The sequence below is a fragment of the Otolemur garnettii genome, unplaced genomic scaffold (genome assembly GCF_000181295.1).
Source record: "Otolemur garnettii isolate 467f Iridium unplaced genomic scaffold, OtoGar3 scaffold00046, whole genome shotgun sequence".
NCBI classification, from domain to species: Eukaryota; Metazoa; Chordata; class Mammalia; order Primates; family Galagidae; genus Otolemur; species Otolemur garnettii.
In genome coordinates, this window is record NW_003852441.1 from 13453312 (window position 1) to 13459437 (window position 6126).

The window sequence follows — 6126 nt, forward strand, 5'->3', positions numbered from 1 at the left end:
TTGTTGTTTGGTGGGTCCGGGCTGGGGATTCGAACCCGCCACCTTAGGTGTACGTGGCTGGCGCCTTAGCCGGTTGAGCTATAGGTGCCGAGCCCAATTATATCTTTCTTAGCATCAAACAATGATGTTAAAATGTTATCTAATGAGAGCTCAATCAATTCCATCTGTAGTTCTTTGGATGTCTTGGTGATATCAACTAGGTGAGGCTGAAATGCAAATTGGAGTGTGATGTCATGATTCTCAAAGTCAGCAAACCTTTCATTATATTCTCTAATTAATAGGTCTATAACAGCAAGAGTTCTTCAAATTATTTGCATATATCATCTTGCTCATCAATGACTTTTGCTAACCAGGGAAAATGTGCATCCAAAATTTCCTTTGATATTTTATTATCCAAAATTTCCTTTGATATTTTAAAGCCATGTTGCATTTACATGAATACTGTTAAGAATATTTATAACTTGCTGCAAAGTGTCACTTAAGATAGTAGCTTTAGCACAGAGATTTGTGGATGCAAGGTGCAATGAAAAGAAATGAGAACATCTGGATCTGTTAATATTTATTTTTTTTTTGAGACAGAGTCTCAAGCTGTCACCCTGGGTAGAGTGCCGTGGTGTCACAGCTCACAGCAACCTCAAACTCTTGGGTTTAAGTGATTCTCTTGCCTCAGCCTCCCAAGTAGCTGGGACTACAGGCTCCCACCACAACGCTTGGCTATTTTTTTGGTTGTTGTTGTTGTTTGGCAGGCCCGGGCTGGATTCAAACCCGCCAGCTCTGGTGTATGTGGCTGGTGACCTAGCCGCTGAGCTACAGGCACTGAACCATATTAATATTTTTTTGATTTGTACAATAAACCCTTCATGTTTTCCTGTCATGGAAAGTGCATCATCTGTACATATACTCACTAAATTTACCAAATTAAACCCAACTTCACAACGTTTACCTTTAAAGCTGTTGAAGATATTTATTCCCTGTATTCTGATTGGAAGAATGCCCAAAGCAAGTAACTCTTCGTAGCAAAGAAAATCTTCCATCATAACCTGAATGAAGTATAGAACTTGCTCTGAGTCAGTGGTATCAGTTGATTCTTCCAAAGTGATTGAAAAATATATATTTTCCTTCTGAAGTATTGTATGAAATTGTTCTGTTAAGTTGAAGGCAAATTCATGCTGCTGATCAGTTATGTTTCTCCTTAAAGAGGTGATTGTTTGTGCTTTAAAACATTATTTAAACATCCTACAACTTTGACAATGCATTATTTCACAATTTTTAAATGGTTTCTACTTTTTCTTGAATATATAAGCTCTTTATAAATTGCTTCAGTGGGCTCAGCGCCTGGCGTTGTGGCGGGCGCCTGTGGTCCCAGCTACTTGGGAGGCTGAGGCAGGAGACTCGCTTGAGCCCAGGAGGTGGAGGTTTCTGTGAGTTGTGATGCCATGGCACTCTACCCAGGGGGACAGCTTGAGGATCTGTCTCAAAAAAAAAAAAAATTGCTTCAGGGGCATTACTTCCAGGTCTAATTTCTGCTTGACCAATTTGTCTTTGCTTTTGCTTTTCTTCTTTTAATTTCTGCAACACAACCTTTTGTGCCTCTCCCTCTGACTTAAAATATTTGTGGTCCTTTGAATGTTATCATGCTGATGAGCATTGAATTTCTTTCTTTCATTCTTTCTTTTTTTTTTTTTTTTTTTGGTGTGTGTGGGGACAGAGTCTCAAGCTCTCCCCCTGGGTAAAATGCTATGGCATCATAGCTCACAGCAACCTCCAACTCTTGGGCTCAAGTGATCCTCTTGCTTCAATTTTTCTATATTTAGTAGAGACGGGGGTCTCACTCTTGCTCAGGCTGGTCTCGAGCTCATGAGCTCAAGGAATCCACCCGCCTTGGCTCCCAGAGTGCTAGGATTACAGGCGTGAGCCACTGCGGCTGGCCTGAGTTTCTTTAATGTTGATCTTGGACCCCTATAAACTGTCAGCAATCACCTTCATGTGGTAGTAGCGCCAGTCAGGTGGGGGAAGTTAGAACTAAATCATGAAGTAGTAGCCATGAGTTTACCCTTCTGGCTTACTAATGTTCTCATTGTGCTGGTCAATCTGGGGAGATTATTTCATGGAAACTTATTTTATTCTTTGGCATTTTATTTTGTTTATTTATTTATTTTTGAGACAGGGCCTCAAGCTGTCACCCTGGGTGGAGAGCTGTGGCATCACAGCTCACAGCAACCTCCAACTCCTGGGCTGGAGCGATTCTCCTGTCTCCGCCTCCCAAGTAGCTGGGACTACAGGTATCTGCCATAGCGCTGGGCTGGTTTTTGGTTTCAGCCATCATTGTTGTTTGGCAGGCTCAGGCTGGATTAGAACCCGCCACTTGAGCCACAGGTGCCGAGCCTTCTTTGGTATTTTAAATACATTCATTTAAAAAATAAACCAACAATATAAAAGATGAACAGAAATGTATTAATAAAAATCAAAAGAATTATTCTGTAAAATTTGGATTCGGTCAAAAGGCCCCACCTAAGGACCTAGATGGCCACAGATTCCCTAACTCTGGGATAAGTTATAAATTGAAGCACACCCCAATTTAGGAGACATATCTGCAGCAATAACAGCATTATTAATGCACCATACACCACAAAAACAAAGGGAAGGTGTTTTCTTCTTTTTTAAATCTGTCTTTAGGAGATTATCCAACCGTTAGTGAGGCTAAGTAAGGAAACTGAGTTCTCAGTACAAGAGATGATCTGCTATATTTACTTGTGGCAAATGCCAGGCTCCTTCCAGGTAATGGGTTCTGAAGTTGTTGATCCAGGTGTGAATATGTTTGAATATGGAATTCGTTTTTTTTTTTTTGAGACAGAGTCTCACTATGTCGCCCTCGGTAGAATGCCTTGGCGACACAGCTCACAGCAATCTCCAACTCTTGGGCTTAAGTGCTTCTCTTGCCTCAGCCTCCCAAGTAGCTGGGACTACAGGCACCCACCACAATGCCTGGCTATTTTTTGTTGTAGTTGTCATTGTTGTTTAGCAGGCCCAGTGTGTGTGGCCAGCGCCCTACCCACTGAGCTATGGGTGCCACCTGAATATGGAATTCTATACGGAGAGGCCTTTCAAGGGGAAGATAAATGAAAATTGTTGGTCTTAGCCTTTTGGATTATTGACTTTATTTGACCTCTTTAATGAGTCAAGAACTTACAAGTCATCTTATTCAACTATGTATTTAGTACAGTGGTCCTCAACCTGTGGGCTGCGACCCCTTTAGACTGTATTAAAGGTTCACGGCATTGGGAAGGTTGAGAACCACTGATTTAGTAGAAGAAATGAGAGCTAGGGAGGATCATTTATTCATTCATGCATTCATTTGACAAATACTTTTTTTTTTAAAAAAAACACTCATTCTGGCTCGGCACCTGTGGCTCAAGTGGCTAAGGCGCCAGCCACATAGACCTGAGCTGGTGGGTTCGAATCTGCCCAGGCCTGCCAAACAACAATGATGGCTGCAACCAAAAAATAGCCGGGTATTGTGGTGGGTGCCTGTGGTCCCAGCTACTTGGGAGGCAGAGGCAGGAGAGTCACTTGAGCCCAGGAGTTGGAGGTTGCTGTGAGCTGTGATGCCACAGCACTCTACCCATGGGGGACAGCTTGAGGCTCTGTCTCAACCACAACAACAACCACAACAACAACAAAACACTCATTCTGTTTAGACATTGACCTAATCATGAATAAAATTGGGTGAATATATAATTTATCATCCGAACCAGGACCCTTTCTTTTCAGAGTGAAAAGGGATCCTGTTAATAATGGTACTGAGATGGCAAACAAAGGCCCAAGTCTGTCCAGAGTAAATCTAAATGTAGAGCTACCCTGTGACTAAGACATATTCCTTAACCTTCAAGGAGCCCAGTACCTAACAGGAAAGAGTGATAAACATGAGATGGTGATAATAATGCATACGCATTATTATCTTATGCATTACGATAAGAGCAAAAGAGATGCTGAGGAAGGGTGCACCAGAGCCAGTGAGGAAATACCTCTCAGAGAAAATGATGCTTCATTTGGTGCTAAGGGATGAGCCATGGCTATAGTCACAGCTAGAGAAGGAGGGAGAGGGGATTCCCAGTAGAAGGAAGAGAATGTACAAAGCCTTAGTGCTGTTTTGATGTTTGGGGCAGCTTGAAGTGTTGTTTTCCCATGGTCAGTTCATGGTGGGAAAAGAGGAGATGCTAAAACAAGGCCGGGTTCTTGCACTGTGTGCTAAGGAGTTTGGATTTTATCCTTGTGGGTATAAGCGAGCCATTGCAAGATTTTAAGCAGGGCCATAACCAAATCAGTTTTGTGTTTCAGAAATTCACTCTGTGTATAACGTAGGATTATGCAGCACACCCCCTGGACAAGGGGCCAAACCACAACTTGAACTTTACCTTAGAAATGCAAACAAGAAAAAGTATCCGATGTACACACCCCTATTATGAAATTAATTTATACCTTTTATATGAAAGCTATAACCTAATAACAGCCTAAGAATACGGGGAGGAAGGAGGGAGAGGAGAGGGGGGGAATGGGTGGAGGGAGGAGGATTGGAGGGATCACTTCTGAGGTTTATCTTACAAAGGTACAAGTGAATCTTTCTAAGAGTAGAATGTGAACGTTTTAAAATAACAACTAAGAAAATGACATGAAGGCTATGTTAACCAGTGTGATGGAAGTGTTTCGGATTGTGTGTGAAAACCCCACACTGTACCCCAGAAGTGCATTAATGTACCATTAATGTACCATTCAATAAAAAAAAGAAAAAAAACAAATGCAAACAATATATTCTAATCATTTGTATCCCCATATTCATCTGAAATTAAAAAAAAAATAGAAAATTCACTCTGACAGCAAGTGGTGGATGGATTGGAGGAGACACCAGAAAACAGGCTTTTGCATTAATTCACACAAAAGTTGATGAGATCAAGTATAGGCAGTGGGGGTAAGACTTAAGGGACAGAATTGAAATTCTCTGAAGAATCATGTAAAGATCATGTAACTAAAAAATCCAGAGGGTAAACTTCTATCTATCATGACTGGTTATAGGGGCTCAAACAATGCCATTAGCCTCTGGACTGTCTCCTTAGCTCAGTGTTCTCTGTGACAGGTTCCAGCTTGAGATCTTTGTTTTTTTTGTTTTGTTTTGTTTTTTTGTTTTGAGACAGAGTCTCACTATGTCATCCTCAGTAGAGTGCTGCAGTATCACAGCTCACAGTAACCTCAAACTTTTGGGCTTAAGTGATTCTCTTGCCTCAGCCTCCCAAGTAGCTGGGACTACAGGTATCTGCCACAATGCCTGGCTATTTTTTTGTTTTTTTTTAGGTTGCAGTTGTCATTGTTTGCAGGCCCAGGCTGGGCTCGAACCCGCCAGCCTCGGTGTATGTGGCTGGCGCTCTACTCACTGAACTATGGGTGCCGAGCCCCAGCTTAAGATCTTATGTATATCCCCACAGCTTTAGACCCTGTGGGAAAGAACACCTGCCTTGCACTCAAAGCCTCAACTAATCAGTCTCTTTGGCCAAGGGAATGGGAATCTCTCTTGGCCAGTCTGGGTCACATGTTCAACTTCTGGTTGAAGATGAGGCTGCACACAAATTGTGCAGACTGAGAAAAGAGATAAGAGTAGATAGCACAGGAAAATCTGGTGCTTTTTTGGAAAAAGTGGCATATACACTAGGGAGGTGAAGAACAGCCATCCACCACGTAGGCAGAGCTGGATTGACCCCCAGGACACTGCTCTGGTTGCTGTGCCTTGGCAGCCCTAGGAAGAGGTCCACAAAGCAAGGTCAGGAAGGTCATCTCTTATACAGGAGGGAGTCTTATCCTCCTTCCCTTAATTTCCTTAGAGGAAGAAGAATAGTCCCCTTCTCCCATGAGGAGGAGAGAGGAGGGACCAACTTGATTGGGTTGAGACTAAGACATTTGCTGAGAATACAGATGGAGTTATTTTGCCTCGAAAGGGAGAGCAGATCCCAACACTTCTCATTGGCCCATATGCAGCTACTCCTTCATTTACCACTCACAGGTATTCAGCTGTATAATAGGAAGAGGAAGCGGATTAAGGGCGATAACAAGGAAGCTTCTTTTTTTTTTTTTTTTTTT